Source organism: Excalfactoria chinensis, chromosome 2 (genome assembly GCF_039878825.1).
Source record: "Excalfactoria chinensis isolate bCotChi1 chromosome 2, bCotChi1.hap2, whole genome shotgun sequence".
Taxonomy (NCBI): Eukaryota; Metazoa; Chordata; class Aves; order Galliformes; family Phasianidae; genus Excalfactoria; species Excalfactoria chinensis.
This window is the reverse complement of record NC_092826.1, coordinates 82,609,534-82,633,249: the sequence shown is the minus strand read 5'-3', so window position 1 is coordinate 82,633,249 and position 23,716 is coordinate 82,609,534. Positions and strand designations below refer to the sequence as shown.

Here is a 23,716-nt window from a genome sequence, read left to right as displayed (position 1 = left end):
GTAGATATTTCTATTAGTAGGAGAGGTGCAGTACAAGTCTTGAGGTTTAGTTCACTGCACCACATTAAGCAAAAGGTGGGAAAGGTACAAGGAGAGACAGATTCATCCCATCTAACTCCACTGACTCGAAAAGCTGATCCATTTCATTCTTGGAGAGGCTCTGACCTGATGTCAAATACATGCAGACTGATGGCTTCTCCTGATAACCTTTCTCCAGCAGGATATTGAAGGTGTTTTGGATTTACTATTTTAAAGCATTTTCCCCACACCATTTCCCAGTACGTATGAATTATGAAGACGAAAAAGATGAATGTTCCGTGTTTCAAAGTATTTTGGGATGAATTCACACTTATCAGCTAGGTGAGTACCAAAGGGAAAAAAAACAACCGCATCAGAGGAAGCGAGACTTGCAACCCTGCCTGCCATTACATCTGAAAAAGGCAGTGTCTTTTTGAAAATGTGTTCTTATTGGAATGGTTGGCCAACTCAGCAGCTTACTGAATAAGTGCTTGCTCAAGGTCCCTCTTTATAGGGAGCTTCCCAATCTCCTCTATAGCATTAAAGACTAGCAATCTAAATTCTCCAGAGTCAAATCTTGCTTGCTTTTACACTGATCTGCTGAAGGATGAAACACCTAAACCACTAAACCTGGGTAATTCTATGATTCTATGATTCTTCCCTAGCATATGATTCCCCTCACCCCTCCTGAAAGAATGGAAACAACCACTGACCAATCCTTGTCTCCCTTCCTGCAGAGGTGTTTTTTTTCCCCCCACTATGGCTGCACTCAAAGAAGTCCACAGCATTCTCTTCATTTTATCAACCATATTCTGAACCTGTGGTGATCTGGCAATTAGTTAAGAGAATCAGAAAACCAAGTACATTTTGCAATAGATGTTTTGAGCCACTCAAGACCAAGGCTGTGCTAAACAAGAGTTACACAGAGGCAGAAATACTGCAGTGTCAGTCTGACTCACAGCTGCTGTTAGCTCTGTTCAACTGGATTCCACAGCTTCCTTGTCCTGAGTGTATAATCCTGCACAGACTCTTTTCCCCACTTTCAGTTTACTGCTAGGCCACAGACTTTCTAACAAACACATCTGCTCCTTTACCAGCTTGATAGGCTCTGAAAAGCTCTGAAGACATCTTCTGTTGTACTATCAGGTGGTGGCAGGATTAGAAAGCTTGAATTATCTGGATTTTACTCACATTACACCAGAGTCTATTACTTGAAGATCCAGGCAAAAAATTCTAAGTTCTAGCTTGCTTCTCAACACACTTAACCAGACCTTAACCCCTCTGCTGGGCTACATTTTTCTTCCAGCCAACATATGCAGGATTGATCAGCGGAGACCTCATTGTGGCCTTCCAATACTTGAAGAGAGCGTATAAACAGGAGGAGGAACGGCTGTTTACGAGGGGGGATAGTGACAGGACAAGGGGGAATGATTTTAAACTGAGACAGGGGAGGTTTAGGTTAGTTATTAGGAGGAAGTTTTTCCACTCAAGAGGGTGGTGACACACTGGAACAGGTTGCCCAAGGAGGCTGTGGATGCTACATACCTGGAGGCATTCAAGGCCAGGCTGGATGTGGCTCTGGGCAGCCTGCTCTGGTGGTTGGTGACCCTGCACATAGCAGGGGGAGAAACTGGATGATCATTGTGGTCCTTTTCAACCCAGGCCATTCTATGATTCCTTTTTCACCTATCACAGTTCCCTTGGAAAAGCTCTCATTTGCAGGACACTTATCCAATGAAGTGTGACAATACCTCCTGAGAGATTCTGATCTTCAGTTAGTCTGACTACCACTTACAAAAATCAATGGTTCCATGTTTTCCTAGCTATGTGATCCTAATTCTTACTGCCTTCAGTGGAGACAGTACACAGTATCAGAGCATTCAGCTTCTTCACACCTGGGCTGGGGAGAATCACAAAAGTTATGTAAGGGGATAGTCAAATTATTTCTCCTTCAAAAGATAACATAGTGACATCTTGTTAGCTACCTATGGCCTATCTAAAGAACTTCCTGGATAGCAAACACGTTGGCATATGGTAAGCAAGCTGGACATGAGCCAGCAGTGTGCTCCCACAGCCCAATCAAGAGAAGAGTGCCTGGAAGAGTGAGGGATGTGATACTGCCCTTCTACTCTGTGCTGGTGAGACCACACCTGTAGTTCTGTGTCCAGATGTGGAATCCAGATATTCTCAGTACAGGAGAGACATGGATCTGTTAGAGCATGTCCCAAGGGAGCAACAAAAATGATGTAAGGGATGGAACACTTCCCCTGCAAGGACAGGCTGAGAGAGCCAGGGCTGCTCAGCTTGCAGAAGAGAATGCTCTGGGGAGACCTGAGAGTGGCCTTTCAGTATCTAAAGGGAAAACTGTAGGAAAGAAGGGGATAGATCTCATAGCAGAGTCTGTTTTGATAAGGCAAGGGGAAATAGATTCAAAGTAAAAGAGGAGAGATTTAGACTGGATATAAGGCAGTTTTTTACAATGAGGGTAGTGAAGCATTAGAGCAGGTTGCCCAGAGAGGTGGTGGATACCCCATCCCTGGAAACATTCAAGGTCAGGCTGGATGGGGCTCTGAGCAACCTGATGTAGCAGTAGCATCCCTGTTCATTGCAGGGGAGTTGGACTAAGTGACCTTTATTGGTCTCTTCCAACTCAAAAAATTCCATGATTCTGCATTTGACTATACAGACACTCCCTGTGACTTCACTGAGCAATAGCATTACAAAAGTGATGAATACATCTATAAACATCAACTTAAGTAGACTTTCCAGCAGAGTTATGCTAGTCAGTGGTGTAGGTTAAAAGAAGAGAGACGTTTCTACCAGCAGCCCTCCAAGACAAAACAAAAGACAAGATCAGCTGTTCCTCAGTTTCAGCTGATCACAACCAGGGCCACAGACTCAGAATATGGGAAACGAGCTCTGCAAAGGCCCATCCCTCCTTAGGAACACCAGTGTGCTAAGTGTAGCTCTGTTAACATGTTAGTAAGGGCAGCAGGGCTAGGTCCCCACTACATCTGTTGTGTGATGCAGTGACAGCTACACATATGAAAGACGCCTTCTAGTTATCAAAGTTTTAATTGAAACCTTTTTACTGTGATCATCTCCACTGAGAAATAAATACAGGGAGAAGATTTGGCAAACACTACAAACCTTGACAAACCTCCAAACACACAGCACTGTGAGCAACACGGTTATTGTGGAGGACTACCAAGCAGAAACCACATTTTGTGTTCTCAGGTTTATTTACCAACCACTTTATTTATTTTCCAGAAATGACATCACTTACCAGCAAGAATACCTACTTTGCTCCACACCATGAGCACACGTGGATTTACCTAACAGTTACACTGGTCTACAATCACAGCACCCAGTGCCAACAATCAGCCTCTCCACTCCCAGCCATGTTTTAGAGCAGCTTGAGCAGAAACCCACATGACAGCTCATAACTGACCCATACCTGTTTCCTCATGGGAAGAAAAAACAAATACCACTGTTTATCACTGAAAAAGATTGGCAGACTAATTCTACTCTTAAAATCCATGATCAAAACTGCCACAAGAGATAACCAGTCAATTTCTTGTGAAAGCATCTCCTTCTACACCTACAATAAAAGACTGTTTTTGCACTGTACTCTCAGACCATGATTCCTCCCCAGATCCTTTCTGCACTTTGATAGATGCTGCAGTTCTGCATAATCACGGAGCACAGAACAATCATAAGATGGACTTGAAATGAAAGCTCCATTTCCCAGTGCATTCTCTGCTGCCTTTCTGAACAAAGCTTTTCTATTCTCTCTGCTTGTGGTCTTCCTGCAGTGAGTTCAGAATCAAATGTCAACAACAATGTACAAAAACATTAAACTTATCGGCCAAACATCATTTCCCTCTGCTTTAGCATTTTTTTTCTTCTACCTTTCCTAAGCCTCTTTGCAACAGAGGACTGAAAGAAGTTGTTTCAGGTCTTCTGGATAACTTTTCATGATACCTTTATCATGCATGCTGTGCTTCAGCAGTTACTGCAGATCTCAATTGCAGTGGGATTTGCAAGTCAATCCTCTATCTGTAAATCCCAGATGGCTCAGTAATTTTTAGCACAGCTATTGATCTCCTCATTCATACATACCAGCTTCTGTGCAAACACACCCAGCTGCTATCAACATCCACATCCGACTGCCACAAGCAGAAGAGAGGACTTTGCAAACCCAAATGCCATCGATTAATAACATCACCGCTACGAGAAATAAAACCAGGCAGTTAACAAGTGCAAGGCTTGTGCTTTTGCCTACCTGACAGAGATCACAAGGCTGCGTCCACACTCCCTCCCTCACTCTGCAACAGCTGTGCTTCTGAAACTGAGCAACAGCCTCCTTAAGTCTTATACTCTGAAAACCCACCCAGCCTTGCGGTGCCAGACAGCCTCTTCTCCTCTGTCTTCAGCCAGCCGCAAAACAAGTTACAATTCAATGCCCAGCTCCCATGTGAAAGGAAGATACAGAGGTCAGAACAATCAATGCAATTAACTGTTCCAAACACAGTGCAAGGAGTTTTGAAAAATGGGAACATTCATTTTTAAATCTGGCCCTCCCCCCACCTCTTCCCATGTATTAACTATAAATGAAGAGGGTCTTTAGCAGATGTTGGCATCTTTCACTCCAGCTGCTTTCTCTTTCTCCCTCCGTCCCACACCACTGCAAAACTGTGAGAACGGACTTGAGATCCCATGAGTTTGGGGATGCTGTGACTGCTGCTTACCTCTGTGAGGCAGCAACTCCTAGCCCCTTGATGAGGTCTCCAAAGGACCATTCATTCTGATATGCCTTAGGTGAAACCGTTTTTAGTGACAGAGAGTTGTTGCGGAGGAAAGAAAATAAGCTAAAAGTCCAGCTAGCCTGTGCTCTCCCTCTCAGAACACTGAGCACCATAAATGCAGCTTCCACGTGGCTGCAGTGCTAGTAGGAGATCTCAGCAGAAGTGACATCAGTATCACATGCTACCACCACATGTTTGTGTTTTAGATACTGTCTGTTGAGCTCCTTAAAATGCAGTTTGTCTCCTTCTGCAGGGAATTACTCAAGCAGCCTGTTACGTGGCCTGCAGCAGCACAATTACATAATTCACTCCAGGATAAGTCTCACCAGGGCTAGGGTTGAGGAACCAGAGAAGGTAGACAAAACTACATGATGACAAGGGAACACCATCTTAGTGCAATTAGCACCTTGTAACGCTATCAGCCTGCACTCACACTGGGCTTGCTGTCTCAGAAAAACCTGGTTACATAGTAGTGTAAGCCTCACCTAAGTTAGAAAAGAACCCACTAGTATAGGAAGCTGAAAAGAAGCTAGCAAGAAGTCTGCAACACATTCTCAGTAAGGGAATGGTCACCAGGTGGAAGAGGATATGCATGCGTGTTAGTTTATCAGATCTGAGGAGAGCAGAAGTTTCAGTAGTATAAATGCAGAAGAAACTTTTAAATTCAAATTAAAATCCCATACCAGGCTTCTCCAAGGTTTAAAGTTGTTCACAACCAGGAGAACATTTCAGGCTTTCACCAAGTCTAAAGTGATCTGATAATAAACATTTAGAATGGAGATATGGGATTACACCATCTCTATCGCAATGCTCAGGAAGGTTTTTGCAGTGCAAAGTTAAGACATAATTAGCACGGAGTTGTTTATCAATGCAACTGCAGCACAGAGACTCTCTTGGCCTTTTGTCATGACAGGATCAACCATGGAGTTTTGATTTAAAACTTAGTCCAAGCCATTTACTTCCAACTCATGTTTAGGAACATTCGGATTCACTGCTTTGGTGTATGCAACTAGCAATAGATTCCTGCAGCTATGGGTCAGACCTCATAAATAAGGTAGCCAGTTTCATTTTACTGACTCAGAGATTTTACAGATTATTTCACATAATTGTCCATTCATTCTCCTGCACAACACAGGTTTTACTGGTGCCTTTCCTTATCATGAAGGATATTATTTACCATGCTGGAAGATAACCAGTTTCCAACCAATGATCACAGCGCTGTGCCTCCTCTCCTCTCATCCATGATTTCTGTCCCTCTGAAACTATCCTTCCAGTCCTATCTGGCCTGAACCACTCATGCCTATAGGGCTGTGCAGCCTACCTAAATCATCCACTGATCACCACAAAACATTATCTACCACTGAGGAGGCAGACGAGGGGTGACTGCCAGCCATGCCCACAAAAGCCAGCACTCTCCTTACTAACACCACTTAGTCCCACAAAGCACGCACAGGAAAACCAACGGGAAATCAAAACTCACCATAAAAACTGAAAAAAAAAGTGCCCACAGGATGGGTTTGGTGCAGGACATCTAAATGAAAACTGGCACATATGAAAAAGCTTTATTTGAAAAGCTGATGGACTATTCTGATTTCTGCAATCTTACTGTCCTAAAGCTATTGTCCTCTGGAAAAAGCACAGAACACTATTTTAACCTCATATAGATGAGTGTATGTAGTACTGCTGCACACTTCCAATCACTAGTGGAACAAAAGACAGTCAGATGAACTTATGCCATAGGGCACCTATCTGGGTATTAGGAAAGAAATACCTGATACTTGTCTCACAAATGTTTCTGCTGTTCTGATGCATCATGTAGTTTCATCTGCAAGGCCCACAACTGCCAGCTGCAGTGTAGAGGGCAGCAGGTCTACTCTGATATTCCCCTCATGTTAAGTTTCCAGACTTTGTACTCTGAGACTCTCACAAACGGGATGAGCATTTATTGAGGAATCAGATGTTTCTTCTCACCAATTTCATCCTATGCAATCTAAAAAAAAAACCCACCAGATCTTCAACTTTAATATTTAAGAAAGAGTACTAAACATAGAAGAGCGTTCTGTTTGACTGCACTTTGATTCAGTCTGTGTAGTTGGTTTATTTTTAGACTTCCTGAGCTTTTCTGAGCTCATATCGCCAAAGATATGAGATTCTAGCACAGCCGCACAGTCCCAGGAGATGGGCTTCTAAGAAGAATCTGTGTGTGAAGTCACACGTGAAGTCTAGATGCGCTGCACACAGAAAGGCTGACCATTTGGGGCAGCCATCATCATTGGTGCAGCTTCACTGGGTTCACTCGCCTCAGTACAGTGGGTCCATTTTTTCCTGCATCACAGAGATAAATACGAAAAAATAAAACCCATTTCATCAACTAAGTCAGATCAAAGTGGAAAATGGGCAGAGCCATCCAACGTCAAGAGGAGCTTACATGAAACAGCCAGCAATGCTTAAGTTGTTCTAGAAGAATTATTTTTAATGCGGTATCTCAGAGCAGCAAGAGCATAATTTTTCCCTTCCCTCACCATAGTGCCTTTCTATTTTAAAATAATCCCAAACCTCGTCTGTTTCAAACTCTTCAGGAATAATGTGAAAGTAACGCCTAGCAAAACGTTAATGACACAGAGATTTGCTGAAGATTAAATCTGATTAAATGTTGTTAAGTAATGGAGCAATTGAGGGGACAATGAAATAGTGAGGGAGATTCTGAACTCAATCTTTTGCCTGTAAAACTTTGATTAATTTATTAATATAGTTCTTATTACAAAGTATTTCATACAGGCAACTTAAATGAGTGTTAAAAGAAAGTCCACAGCATAAATATTCTTAGCATTAAAATGCCATATGTCAGAAAACATTCACAAAACAAAAACATCTTGGAAACAATAGCAATACAGCTGCTTTCCTTTTCTACAATGTTCAGCAGAAAAAGAAAGCAATTAATCCTTACAGCATTCCTTTGAAACTCAGCCAGAATTAATGTTCTCCTTCTTTGGATAGGCAGACTGAGGTAGGACAGCAAAGTTGTTTGGCTAAAGACACAGGGAAAGCCTAAGGGTAAAAATCAAAGTTGTACTGACAGCTCCATGCCCGTTCCAGTTTTGGTGACTCAAGTAGGTTTCTGCAGTGTTCTTTACTCACTGGTTCTCTGTACAGAGCCTGCTACAGTGCAAACTCCTTCCTACCTGGCTGTTAGACAAATCCTGGTGCAACTAATTTAGCAAAGATCTTCATGTTGTGTAGCATAAATGGAAAATGAGGCTACCCACAGCCTTGTCTCCTACGCGACTATCCACTTAGTGACACAAGACTGTACTAAAGGAATTTGGGTGCTACGTAACCTCAGATCACATGAAGCATGAATTCCATATAGCACACGCACATGCGCAATCTTATTTTCTTAACAGCTACTTTTGTTATCACACATGCCAATACTTCTTAAATACATATGCTTTTCCCAAATCCATCCCAATCAGGAGGGCAATAACTCTCCCTATACTGAAGGCCAACCGTTTCTGGGAGCAGAGAAATATCTTTGAATCTATGTAGAGTAAGTACACTTTTCAACCACAAATGTGCATTGCATCCTTTGTAACACACAGACAGCTAGATTAGGACAAAAGTACAGACTAAGTTGTTTGGCAGTGTATGAGTTTCCCCCATCCAAACAACTGGAATGCCACAGCCATGGACATAACAAAAGCAAGATAATGAAAACGCCTGGTTCTTAGTAGCCTTTGAGAGTGGAATGATAAATGGGAGCAAACATAGCTAATTCCCATCAACTGCTATAAGAAAGTATGCTGTGGGCTCACAAAACCCAAGCAGGCAGCGTTCAGAAAGAACAGGAAGAAGGAGCAAACACGATCAGTCTTGGCTTCAAGGTCAAATCTAACAGAAACAGTAGAAAAACAGTTCAAGTCACAGGGAGAAATCATTAATCTGTCAATATCTTCACACCTCAGCTACAGATAATGGCCAGCCCTTGGAAACCAAAGCAGCTCACTTGTGGTGCAGTCACTGAATACTCTTCTTTAAAAGCTCTAGGCTGCTTACCTAAGACACTTCTGCAATGAGAGGAAATTCAAGAAAATTTCCATTAACCTAACATTGGATCTAAATATATACAAGAATTTTTTTTCTTCTTTTTTCACCTAAGGACTAAAACTGCCTATGAAAAATAGAAAGTCTTGGTTAAATTCTATCACCTTGGCCTGCATATTAACCCACTGTACTTGGCTGCTATCACGGTACCAAGTGGCGAATGATAAATAGCAAAGCAAGATTACCAAAGCCAGTTCCCAGCTTAAACACTGATAGTGGACACAGGGGTCATCAGAAGCATCTTCACTGCCCATCCTGGTGGCCTTCGCAAGGATACTGGAAGAGACTAATCTCTCCCATTTTTTCCATGTGTGTATATATAGAACTTGCTGTAAGTTACACAAAGGAGGTTTTAAGTGGGGATCAAGGGTAATGCTGAGGAGAGGTGCTTACACTTTCAGATGGTGAAAATGCACACAAGTGATAACAATATACCTCAGAATGCAAAGTTCTGAGAACAGGTAATGAAATAGCCAATACAATGCACAGGTAATGACAGCATATCATGCAGGCCCACATCTTCCCTAATACAACTGCAGTGAAGTGCAATGGGAAAAAATCTATAATAACAGAGAGAAGAGACGTAAAGAGGAAAAAAAAGCACCTCAATGCAAACCCTCTGAGCTTCTACAACAAAGAAAGTACCCAGGAACATCCAGGTTGTTGGCTAGACATCCTTGTGCAAATAAATTCTCCAAAAGACAGCAACTACGTTCTGGAGAAAAATACAAACCATTTGTGGGGAGATTCTGGAAAACTGCCTGTGGAAGTAACCTGACTATGGAATTCACGTACCCAATGAAAGTGCTATTGACTGCTCCACTGGCCAAGTTCGTTGTCACAAATAAACTCTAAAGGGTTGAATCTGAATTCAGACTCAAGAGATGTGGATTTGACTCATCTTTTAATTCCAGAGCTTGGTCTAATCCCAACTGTGAACCATAAGGAGAAGACTTATGTAGGTGGAGTTCTGAAATAAGCCTGCAGGCTCCTCTTCTAGGTTCCTCATCTGGCTTCAATTATTTCAAGTAAAATCTTCCTCCTAGTAGTGTTTATTTATAGCTTATGTCTCCTCTAAATTCTCAGGTATACAAACTTTCCAGACTGTAGGGACTGCCTAAGATAACGCAATAAAACACTCATAAGCAGCCTCCACTGTATTCAATGTAATATCCAGCAGAAATAGCTGGATCATAACACTCATCAATGGGCCACCACAGAAGACTCATCTATGACATGACACTGCCACTTAAAATAAGTTACCATAAGAGCAAAAAAGAAAAAGTAGGAAACTGGTAAGGCTGCCTTAAATTACTGTAAGGACAACAAAGTTAATAACCATTCAAAAGACCCTCATCTATGTGCTATGGGTTGTGAAAAAGATGGAATGGGTGCGAAAGAGAGTAAAATACAAGAGACAAAGCAGACGAGACTAAACCAGAAATTGCCAGCACTGAGACTAAAACGAACTGCTTGATCTTTTGGAGTCAAGATCCCAACTGAATTCCAGCTATGGTTATTTTTAATACATCTCTGCTTTCTAACTTTTCAGAGAAATGCTTTTATTCTCTTATTTAACGTTTGAGAGAGCACAGACTGCAGTACTTGTGCAGATGAAAAAGAACATTTGCACGCTTCAAGAATAACGTTCAGCAGAACTTACACAAATTTTCCCCCAGTAACTACAAAACCCTGACACAATACCAAGAGCTCATCTAAGATTAATGCAATGCAGATGATGCAATCCATGCTGCAGGAGCCAACTTCAGAAAGCAATGTTTTCCTTGTATTTGAGGACCATCTCAAGGACACAGAGGAATCTTGGTTTTGGGGAAATCCACTGAATTAATGGAGGATGAGGTTCCTCCTTTGTCCTTCTCTAAGATGCTCTCCTTAGGTCTGTAGCCCTTTGAGACATGTGGCCTCACTCATGCACCATGGTTCAGGCACTGAAAGCCATCCAAGTTTCCTTATCCGCTGTGTACAATTACAGAGAGTACAATCCACAGTCCATTGCTGGGACTCTTTTGAAAATACTGTGTCAAAAAGTATTTACTGCTCTGAGATCAATGAGTGCACCACAGCAATTGGGAAAATGTCAAAGCTGGCTAATGGGACCAATACTCATACTTCCATTTGTCCACAGGGCTACTCTGCAGTGCAGTGAGATCATCTTGTCTTCCATATCTACAAAATCAGCATCCTTTTTTGTTTCTCTGATCTCAAATGTGAAGAAATACTATTCCCACTCCTAAAGAAAGAAACCACCCTCATATGGGTACCACAAAGGTTTTTGCTCTCTTATACAAAATAAATAAATTCAGTCCTAAACTGAATTCACACAGACGAGCTGCTCTGCTAAATTCAGCTGCAAAGTTATATCTAATACGAACAGATTGATGACAACGCATAAGAACTACACCCAAGTCATCAGTGAAAAAAGGCAACATAGGAGGAGATGTAGGAACTACCCTGCAGACATTTACCCAGGACTTGATTCTACTCTGAACAAGGGTTTCACATAATGCAGAACAGTGGTTGTTCCACAACAGGTTAAAGCTCCTCATGCACCAACCTTCCCACGTAAAATCCCAGCCTGTGACCAAAGAAAGGCAGAATCACTAACAACAAGGTAAATCAAACAGAAGAATATCATGAGCTCTGCAGAACTACTCTTCTAAACATTACCTCTGCATTTTCATTCAGAAAAGGATAGAAAGAAGTGGCTGCAAAAGCAAACCACATCAAAAATATTTCAGGTTCTGTACTGTGCCTCAAAGATGCACAGGGTAGACTGTCCAGCAAAGAAAAAATGGAGGTTATGAAAGTTTCTTAGATTTGTTTTTGTTGTGCCATGGGAGAAATACATATATATATACACATACGTACACATATATATATATATATAAATATAATTTTTTTAAGAGAATTGGGAATGTGTGTGTGTGTATATATACATATATATACATATATATATAGTTCTCCCAGACCCAATTCTCTTAAATAAATAAATAAAATAAAATAAAATAAAATAAAATAAAATAAAATAAAATAAAATAAAATAAAATAGAACACATTATCAGTGTTCCAGATTGCTAAATGCAGGTTACTCAGGGAAAAAAAAAGAGATCATGGACCAGAATTTTGCTCCTTTTCTGCAGACATGTATAGGCAAGTGACACCTCTCTCTTCCCAGCCAGGGTCCATTCTTCTCCTATGTGCTCTTCATCTCCACTCAAGAGAGGGAACCTGTTGACCGAGCAAGAGGCACCAGCAGAGTTGAAGCCTGCCCAGGAGCAGAGAGTCTTGAGTTGCAGCTCTTTGAAAGATCCAGAAACCAGGCAAAGGAAATCAGACAGATTTCCACCAAGTATTTCCTTGCTTTCTTGTTGGTCTTTAATTGGTTCCAAAGGACACTATAATTGCAACAAGTCGGCCCTAGCAGGTAGAAAAAAGCTCTCTTGATGGAGTGCTTCTTGCTGTTCTGACATGAAGTCACGAACTTGGGATCTTTTCACTTTGCGTTTCTTTTAACAAAAGCCAGTAAATATATTTAGTTCAGGGCAGACTATTCACTGGCTATTCAACATACAAAGAGAACCCAAAGTGATTTAGGAGTTGTTTGGCAAAGAAACTTACTCATTCTATTTTATGTATGTCCTCTGTCTAGGTAGGGAATTGTCTGGCGATTTTAGAAGCATCAAAAAGTGACCCAACAAACCTTTCCCATATGTAAGACTTACAGTTTTTAGATCTGATACCTCAAGTCCTTTCCACATCTAGAGCATTCACTATAGATTTTACTGCAACGTTGTGAATCCTAAGACTAGACCAGACTGTGAGACAGCAAACCTTAAATCTGTCACTGGCTGGAAAATCTCACCTTGCTCTGAGGGTATTTGGAAACACATTTGTAGCTCTATTACAAATCGAGTTGGGTGACTTTGAGCAAATCACTTGCCTTTCCCTCAGCAAGCACCTCCCTTTACCTCCTTGTCCATTTGTTTATTTAGATTGTAAACTTCTCAAAGCAAGGACTGTACTCGCACTAGGGCTACTTGAAGGGGCTACAGTTCAACAGCTACTACCTTCTATCATAAAACTGCTACTAAGAAGGACTGAAGACAACCATGTCTTAACCACAGTTAAGCATGGTGATGCTAACCGATATATAAAGAAAACAGTTCTTGTTTCCTCTTGCAGACAGTGGAACTAATTTGCTATTTTGAATGCAGTTAGTTAAAATGATAAAAGTCCTTCTTAAAAATTTTAAGCACATGCTTCCGAATTTCACAGCTGTCCTTTATCAGGAAAGGCATTTCTAGAAATCCATTACACAACTTTTTTTTTAATGAGAAAGGTCAAGTGAAGTGATAATCTTAAAAGTATTAAATCAGTGCTTACAGAAAAGTATATATTTACTGGCCTTTGTTTAAAATCTGGCCTTGCAGTTTCCGAAGTGAGCATCTAAAATTACCTCAAACGCCCAATACCTTTTTCTACATTTGCTAACAGTGCAATATTAACACCAAGAGGTGTGACGTGTCCAGATCACTTCAACAGAGATTATCCACAGGACTCCAGAACAGCCCAGAGGGATGCTGCACAGGACAGCTGAAGCAGACACCTAGTGAAGGAAGCCAGCAGGCCTGCAGGAAGTCTGGACTACATGTTCACACAGTCTAGTCTTGGACAGAAAATCTCCTCCAGGTCCTTTGAGTCTCCTGTGGGGAGGGTGGTGGACAACCTTGAGCAGATTCCGCATCCAGATAATAGACTGTGCTCCACTAGCTTTACAGCATTAGCCCAGTCGAAACTTGTTCAGTGCAGCAAGGAGTTCATTCCAAATTGGTTGCTTTGGTTGCAAGTGTGCTACTGCCACATGGCAGCAGTAATTCACGTATTTTCCTTTGCAGCTAATCAAAAAATCACAACACAGCAAGAACTTTTCTCCCTCCTTTTCCTTCTTTTTAAATTCATCAAGCTCATTTAATACAACTGGAGTGTGTAAGAAGTTAGAATATAGAATCGTACTATAGAATCACAGAATGGTCTGGGCTGAAAAAGACCACAATGATCATGTAGTTTCAACCCCCCTGCTACGTGCAGGGTTGCCAACCACCAGACCAGGCTGCCCAGAGCCACATCCAGCCTGGCCCTGAATGCCTCCAGGGATGGGGCATCCACAGCCTGCTTGGGCAACCTGCTCCAGTGCGTCATCACCCTCTGAGTGAAAAACTTCTTCCTAATATCTAACCTAAATCTCCCCTGTCTGTTAAAGACCATTCCCCCTTGTAACCACCCTTGTAAACAGCTGTTCCCTCTCCGTTTATACACTTCCTTCTACCTTGCTTTGACAGTTGCTCAATGAAGTCATAAACCAAACGTTTCAGTTGTCCCAGAAAGGAACCTGTTTCAGGAAAGACCTGAGAAAGAACCACTGGCCTACAGGTGCTCTTATTCAAAAAAAGTTGTTCAGTAAGATGTAATTAACTGATATGTGTATTTTTCCTTTCATTTTGCCTGCTATCCTATTATGCACACCTCTTCTAGCTTCTTATCACAGGTATAAATGGAATGAACTCTGGATGCTTTGCAGATGAACCATATCCCAATTAAAATTATGGCTCTGAGACCTGTCTTTTTCTTCTTGCAATCTATGTCCAAAGTTAGACTTTGAGAATAATCCCTTAGTTTTAGCACGTGGTGATGTCAGTTAATGGGGTTTGCTCCACACTGGATCTAGGGCTCCAAAGTCTCATAAACTGATGATATAAAGACCTGAAAAAGCCTTCCTAGGAGTGAATGAATGCACAGTGCTTGATTAAATATGATGGTTTAAAACTAATCAAACCACTCATCACACTCCCCAGAGCATTTACCCTGCAAAGAATTCAATTGGACTACTCAAGTAAGTAAAATAACTCTCTTGCTAATGTCTGTGCTTACTTTGGCCTTTTAGAATATTCGTGCTCTGCTAAATGCACGCACATTTGTATATTAGTTTTAAAGGAATATGGTAGTGATAAATGTTTTTTAATAAAAGAAACTGAATTATTTCTGCCATATTTTTCTTGAATTATTTCCACAGTGAATTTCTCTCCTGCTCGCAAATGCTGTTTCGTGCTCATAAAATGTATGCTCCCAGCGGGTATACCAACCATCTGCCTGCATGTAAGCACGTCGTAGAAGAAGTACGTGAATTTGCATTCCTGAATTCCATAAATGAGCAAGTATTACAAAAGCAATGAGAAACCTGATTGAAGTTGCTAGATTACAGCTGTGAGTTTCTTCTAAGCGAAATACAATCGAATGCAACGTGAATGGAAATGTGTAATACACACCATAACTGTACTGCAAACACCAGAATCTAGAATCACAGAAGCACAGAACATCCCAAGTTGGAAAGGACCCACAAGGATCACGATGTCCAACTCCTGGCTCCACACGGGACCACCCAAAATCCAAACCTGAAGTCTGAGAGCATTGTCCAAACACTCATTGAACTCTGGCACTTGGGACAGTGCCCACTGCCCTGGGCAGCCTGCTCCATGGCTCGACCACCCTGTGATGAAGAACCTCTCCCCAATATCCAATCTATAAGAATAGGGCTGGCCTAATACCTGCGTATTTTCTTTCAGAGATGCTAATAATGACAAACATTTAATTATGTAACTTAATAAATATAAACTGCATCTTACCATGAGTGAAATTTATGCCCAGAAATTCTATAACACGCTTCTTCCTTACTGTATCACTGTAAAGATCTTAGCATTATTCACACAGGATTATTTATCAGATGATGCCCCCTAGCAGATACAAAAAATATACAAGATTTGCCTTTCAAGAAATAGCTTTTGCCTCATAAAAATCCAGCAAGTTCACAGAGAGTTTAAGCTGCAGCTTACTGAGACTGCTAATATGAAATATAATCCTGTGAACAGTTTCTTCAAAGGCCTTAATGCACACACTTGAGAATAGGGATAAGCTATGAACTGTCACTAACGTTTCAGGCAGGGGCCATTGGAGGTGTGACTGTCTTTTGCAGGAATCCACAGTTCTGGTTAAACAGTGAGCATGTATGATGTATGAAGAGAGTTGGCAGTATGGGGATTCGTGTGGTTCCATATTCCCAAAGCAGCCAACTTGCAGCACTTTTGTGACACTCCCATGAGCTGGCAACTCTCTGGAAGTTTCAGCTCACGGAACCAGGTGATCACATCATCACATCTGGTCTTACTGAGAAAAAAAAAAGAAAGCAGAGAAGAACTCAGCCCTTACATCTATACAGGTAGCCCAGAAAACGTGACTCCTTACTTCCTAAACTCCAGAATGCAAACAAAAAGCATTGCACATTTTATTTAAGACTTCAGGAAGTTTTAAAGTGCATTAGGGGATGTCCCATGACTTTAAGCTCTTGTTTTTGGTACTGCTATTGCAATCCTGCAAGTGCTCTAGTGACAGCCAGCTGTACATCTGAGTCTTGTCCTGGAAGCAGTTTAGCAGAAAAGGGGAGAGGGAAAAACCAGGGCAAGAAAGAAAGGAGAGGAACCCCTTATCATTTCTGAATCCTAACCAGAAAACAGACTCTTCCTTGCATCCTTTCCTGGAGTAGAATGCCCTGAATTTGTATCAATGTGGGTTCCTCCCCCCCTCCCCCGCTCCCCCACTTATCTTCAAATAACACTTAATAGTTACTACTTATTTTTTATTGTCATCAGCTTTAATTATTAGTCAGTATTTACCAGAACAGCATTAACAAGCCCCAAATCTTCCACGATTGCTTAGTTTTCCAACATGCTGCATGTACTGGAAAATACATGGAAACAATACAAGTGTGTGGACTGTTAAAGCTCTGCTGGACTGCAACGTGCAGGCTGCACTGCCTGTTACCACCAGATGTCAGTGCTACGTAACTATATGGAGCACCGGCACACAGCAGCATCACCAAATCCAGCAGAAACAGAAAGTATCATGTCAGGTTTTGAAATGTCACCATCAAGACAAAAACAAACAAATAAAAACAAGCACGGGTCACACTGCAGGAAGGCAACCCTTGTCTTTTTTTGCGGAGATGGTGCTTTGTTTGGTTTTTTTCCCTATGATTGGCTCACTTTGCTCCTTTGCATTTTCAGTTCATCTCCCAGCAGAGGTTAGGAGACGGTATTAATCCAAGGAAGACTGCTTATCCTATTTCCTGATTGTAAGCAAGGCAAGCTACTGTTGCATTCATGATAGTTGGGTTTTTGTGCTTTTTGTTGTTGATTATATTTAAATTGCTACAAAATTAGGAAGCTCTTTCTTCAGTAATAATCATCCCCCTAATCTACTAATTATTCCAACTCCACAATAGACAAGAGTACTTTATAGCCCGATATTCCTAGATTGCTTTCATGTTCTATTATTTATAATTATACAAACAAGTCTGAAATTGATGATCTGTGCATATAATTATACATTCTGCAATTCAGCATAAGCAAATAAAGGAAACTGCCCTTATTATGACAACAGTTTCTAATAGTCAGGCACTGTAAATTTAATTGCAGGAAAGGGTAGATGGTATATTAAGTAATTAGCAACAAAACTGTTATTTCAGGATAATTAAACCATCACATGGGCACCGGAGTTCACTTTCAGAGCTATCTTTTAAGTTATGGTGAAGGAGCCCTAGCAATTTCCAAACCTGAGCATATGAACACCTTCCTTCTTTAAGTATGTTGAAAATACTGTGTCAAAAAGATGTATATTGATGATGTATATATCTTCAAACCCATTTAGGACTCTCTCCTTTTACACCATCCACTTTACTGAATTGACAGAAAAAGGACAAGTTTGCACTATCATCCCAAAGAATGAAATGAATACCAATAATTACCTCAAATCCATAAGAGAACACTGAAGGGACTTAAATTCATGACGAGCTAAGGCACAAGAGAGATTCTGAGAAAGCACATGCAGATTATGGTAGAAAGGTATAGTCACAAAACACTATGAGGAGATAAAACCAAATTCGATACAATCTATCATAAGGATCTTCACAATGACTGTTTCTTTAACAGAACTTATTTTCATGTCCATAAACAGAATTACTGGGCTAAGACTTGCAGTCCGGTAAAGACAACAGTCATAAGAGAAAGATTTGACATCATTTAACAATTGCGACTCGATTAATGAGACTTGGTATGAAGGATGTACTGAATTCTGACAATGTTAATATCTTTTGTATGGCATCCTTTCACATTTAAGTTTTTAACTTCCACATTTTAAAGTCAGTAACAAATCTCCCATTGACTTTAATGGTACATGATCAGAGCCCATGGATGAGATAAATTGACTTGGTTAAATCTTATTTTCAGGATCATTAAAGCACCAGGAAATTAATCAGTCTTTGCTACATTATCAAGCTTTCAGATGTGGAAAAAAAAAAAATAATAATAATAATTGTTTTTAAACTTGAGCATTCAGTTCCAAATTACTGCTTTACTATAGGGACAGACACTTGGTAGCAGAAATTAGATTCCCATTAACACTAACTCATTTGCTGATGGAAAAAGATTGTACCTCTCTGCAGCTTTTCTTGGCTGCCATGCGAGTACTTCTTTAAAATGAAGGCTCTCAGTTCACAAGGTATTTCATTTTTAACTTGTTTCTTCTGCATTATTGAAAAGCAATTTGCCAACTGATACATCAGTCCTGAAATACTCAAGGGCAGGGCTGGATGTTCCCAGGTGAGGGAATGATTATCTCTGCCTAGAGAAACGCTCAAGAAAGCTTGCTAGTTTTCAAGGCAGTGGAGAAATGTGCTGGAGGAAAACTAACTGTACAGTGGTGACCCAAACAGAGATTTACCAAACCAGAAGATGCCAACTAGGTATTTGCCTCTCCCAGCTTGTTAGCTCTGCCCAGTACGAGGCAGGATCTGTAGAGCACTACAGAAGGACCTGGGTGTTCTGATAGACAGCAGGTTGGCCATGAGCCAGCAGTGTGCCTTTAAAGCCAAGAAGGCCAATCTTGCCTTAAATCGTGCATTAAAAAGAGAGTGGCCAGCAGGTTGAGGGAGGTGATCCTCTTCTTCTACTCTGCCTTGGTGAGACCATGTTTGGACTACTGTGTTCAGTTCGGGGCTCCACAGTTCAAAAAAAGACAAGGATCTCCTTTTCAAAGAGTCCAGTGGAGGGCCACAAAGATGATTAAGGATCTGGAGCATGTCCCCTATGAGGAAAGCTGGGTAACATGTCTCTGTTTAGACTGGAGAAAAAAAGACTGAGGATCTGATAAATGTTTATAAATATCTAAAAGGAGCTAGGAGGCAAATGGATGAGACCAGGTTCTTCTTGCTGGCATGTAATGATAGGACAAGGAGTAATGGTCTAGAAATTGAACATTACAAATCCCATACTAACATGTGGAAGAACTTCTTTATGGTAGGGGTGATGGAGCACTGGCACAGATTGCCCAGAGAGGTTGTGGAGTCTCCTTCAGTAGAGATATCCAAGGCCCATCTGGATGTCTACCTGTGAAACCTATCATGGAAATCTGCTTTAGCAGGGGGATTTGACTCAAAGATCTCTGGAGGTCCCTTCCAAACTCCGCCGTTCTGCAGTTCTGAGGAAGCAGCTATACAGACAAGTGTGCATCCAGACCTGACCTCCAGGCAACAAGATTTTCTCATGGGAGTTCCACCACCTGGTAGTATGGTCAGGCATCAAGCAAGCTTAGTGTGACTTAGGTCACTTCTTTAAACTGACTTAAATTTGATTCTGCTGTAAATCCACAAAAAAATCTCATTTCCTAATGGCTGAGTAAATATCAGAGTTTGATTATGTTAAAAAGATGATTCCCGGCAGCTACGGTTTGCTAATGGGGGTCTCATTTAGTAGCTGAACTAATATAGTGGCTTTCTGCTGCCAAAAGGCATCCATCTCTCCTCCTGTGAGGCAGCTCACTCATGCTACTTTGCATGGCGTACTAATCTGGAGAGTCACCGAGACAGTGAACAGTCCATCTCATATGCAGTGTTTTGTGTGACCACAAGGTGGAGATGAAGCTTAAAAATTAAACTGAATTCTCACCCGTGTGGAGTCATACTAGTATATAATCACTGCTGATAGCAACTAATTGACAACCAAGCGTTATTGACAGCATGGGGATTTCTTAGCTCCTTGCCCTCTGCTCAGCAGCCTAGGATGCAATCAGTACAAAGTAAACATTGTAGAGATGTGTCACAGTGGGATTTCATTTGGGGTGGAATAAAGGACCACAGAGCTGTGTCAGAAGCAGCCTTTGAGTGTTGCCTTAGGTTCTGGATTGATACAGTGCAACAAGCTGTGATCTGTTATATTTCTCCCCTCCTGCCTCTGAGGTATTACTATTTTTGAAATAATTAATTGGTTGGTAGCAAAGATCTCCTCATCTCTGACTGTTTAAAATCATGCACTGGAAATGTTGAATCAGTTCAGGAACAATTAGCCAACTAGTTACCCTCCACAGGATTTGAGTTGAACACAATGAACAAATATTACTGTGCTCAACCCTGCAGAGTGGTGAATACTGATGCACTTTTAACAAACAGAAAGGATCTGTAGGAGGAACTGGTTCCTCCTCCTATCCCCCCACTCCCCACCCCTTCTTTTTGTACTATCTTTACGTAGGATTAAAGCTTAATATTGAAGCTGTAGAGCAAGAGCAGCCCACAATGCTGTGAGCAGTTCTTTCATAAACATCGCAAGATCTTCTTAGATGGCGGTAGCGATGTTGCCTTATGCATATAAAAATGGTGTTCATGCACACGTTAAACAGGTAGGGAAACTGAGGTACTGAAACATACATAGAAGTGATTTCCCAAAGACATGCCATCTGTGTCTAAAACTGCGCAACCTGCAAGTACTTCCTTAGTGTCACATCACGCACCTGCACATATTCTGACTCCGCAGCTCCCCACACTTAGACAAGTAGGAAATCCAGCCATATAGGCTCTGGTGATATCCAGCTACATCCAGCACAGTAAGAAGCAGGAGTCTGACACATGCTGGGTGTGACTGGATCCTACCATGCAGCTTGGCACTAGCAGCAGTGCTGAAGAATGAAGTGATAATTTCAAGGCCTCTTTTGTATTCACAGAGTGCTCAAGTGCTATTATGGTATCCTGAATCAGAAAACTCTCCACTTTTTTTTTCCCTATATTTATATTCTCTTTATTTATATTTAGCCTAGAGGCCAGATTGAATCATATACAACATATGCAATGAAGGCTGAAGCTACATAGGACACAACTGCCCTCAGATAATATGACCTTAATGAGAGGAGAAAAACACAAAGCATTCAACTGTCACAGGATGCTCAGGCAGAATAAACAACTAGCTGCAAGTCTTTGCAGACTGAAGACGAGCTCAACACGCAAGCAAGAATCACTTTTCAGAGGTATCCTAGGTATATTATGTATGTTTTAATGTGCTGACGTTCCTGCTAACCATCTTTCACTGCTATGTGTTTACAGTCACTTTGGAAGACCAAGATTATTCTGGTTTTCTGTGTATAAATATAGAAATCTGGACACAAAGCAGGAACAGAGATCTGCACGTTGCCTGCTGCTCATACTTTAAAATCACTATACAAGATAACCAGGTTACATTTATTAAAACTCAGACAGCAAATACTGCAATATGTTTTGGAAACTGGGCAGAGAATGATTTTCCTCATTGCAGTGAAGCTGAGCGGCACAGCAATCAGATAAAGTTGTTTTTGGGCACACAGAGCTTTTCCTCTTGGGACAGCCGAGTTGTAATTTTAACTATTTCTCTAAGCTGGTGATACAGTAGGAATGAAATTACATGAGGGAATGATTTACCAGCCTTCTCTTGGAATCTATATCTGGAAATAAACATAAAGAGCAAATAGCTGGCAAGTCACGAAGGAGGACAATTCTTTCTTATATTAAACACTTAGTCTGCATTTTTTCTGCAATAAACAAGGGCGCAAGAAAAAGTGTATCCATAATGCCCTGAAATAACACAAGTTCCTGGGTGCAGAGATGTGGGTGTTGTTTGATGGTACTGCTGATCAAGTAGGCAAGCCCTGAGCAGTTCTAGGAAAGAAGGTATTTTCAAAATCAGGAGCCAGATAGCAAAACTTCACGTCACTGTGAGACACCCAAACCACTACAAGTCAGTGAGCAAAGGGTGCTCTTCTTTTCCTAATGAGTGATGGATGCCAAGGGCTCCTCTGGCTCTTTCCAGCACAGCTGGGGCTGGGCTAAGGATGAACTCTGAACTCAGATCATCTGGTCCCAGTTACTCCATCACTCCATGCTGCCTCACCTCCATCTAAAACCAGGGGTGCTGACTTTCCTGCACCATCTGGCAAGCAGCACTCTACTGCTGACCACTAGCAAGTGTGAGGATGAAAACCATGTTGGATTATATGTACAAGTTTCATGGTGAAACCTTGATCTACAAGGTTTATGAAAGTCATCAGAAGTCTGTTTGCACAGCTGCTTATTCCTGTTTCTCCATGAAGGATGAGGCCAGTCCACACTCACATGACAGGCAGTAGAGATTTTATGGATGAAAGAGATGTAGAATTGAGCCATAACTGAACTGAAGGAGTAAAAGAAAGAAGCACATAAGGAACAGTTATAACTCAGATGAATCAGGAATAAATCCAGTTTATAAAATTATGTTATCATCAAAACTTCTGTGGATTTACCTATTGAAATCTCAAAGCGGGATGTTAGAAAATGTAATACAGTGGCCCAGAACTTTCTAGAGTATGTTAAAGTAAATTGAGATCTAATTTAGTGGGCATTTAGCACTGAATTCCTTCAGATTTCCAGAATTTTTCAGACCTGTTTTCTCACTTCCATTTCTTAGCAAAACAGCTTTAGTTTCAAAGGACAGATCACTGCAAGTGAGAAGAACACTATGTGGAAAAGTACTTAAAGCAAAGGAAAAGCACACAGCACATTTGGATCAGATTAAGATATGCAAATTTCGCTCCTATGTTCTGCAAGTTTATGTTCCATTTTTTAATTGCAAGTCTCTCAGAAAAAAAAACAAACAAAACAACAAACTATTGTAACAATAACAGGATAAACACGGTGACAATGTGAAATCAGTGAGAGCATATGAATACTAATGAAATGAATATAACATGTGCCTTGAATATTTAGTCTCGGCTGCCTCACTTTCCATTTCTTCTGCTATATGGCTAAATATAGAATGCCTATTAGATACAGGTGTCACAGCTCATTATATTTAAACCTAGCACCCTAAGTGTATTTGTTGCTATTGCCTACCCCCAAATTGCAATATCAGCCTGGCATGGCTGAAATGGTGTGTTAGGAAGGGCTGGCGCTTGGTGAAGATATCTGGAGATAGAAATTCTATAACGAAGATTCAAACCTGAACTGATTAAATTTGACAGAATCTTTTACCTGCCCTTTTTAATTATTATTTCACAGTAGGAAAACAATGCTGGGAATTGCTGCACATTGCACCCAAAATAAAATTAAAGCTATCCTCAAAGCCAATATTAAATATTAACAAGCTAATGAAGATTTATGCACCAAGAACAGCATGATCACCTGGACGTCCTGCTTCTCTTTTGCTTGTCTAAGAACACATTCTAATTGATGGAGTTACTATTTATTCCTTTCTCCCATGAATTGGGCCACATACTGTGAAAGCATCAGGATCTTGGTGATATAAAATTGCATGACTCTATACATGGCATTCTGGGGAGAAACCCAAACCTCAATATTCCATCTACTTTAAAAAACAACATAGTTTTTA

At 41.0% G+C, this 23,716-nt stretch overlaps 1 protein-coding gene across 18 annotated transcripts in view; it reads right to left on the bottom strand.

Annotated features, from left to right (window-relative positions):
- The window catches only part of PHACTR1 (phosphatase and actin regulator 1), a 283,166-nt gene that overhangs the window by 162,668 nt on the left and 96,782 nt on the right, over window positions 1-23,716 (bottom strand). Inside the window, exon 1 of one of the 18 annotated variants that reach the window (XM_072329559.1) lies at window positions 4,304-4,472. The exons of the other annotated variants lie outside the window; for them this stretch is intronic. The gene's annotated coding sequence lies outside the window, so the exon portion shown is untranslated. Of the gene's footprint in view, window positions 1-4,303; window positions 4,473-23,716 lie in introns of those variants that run through there. 18 annotated transcript variants of the gene reach the window in all.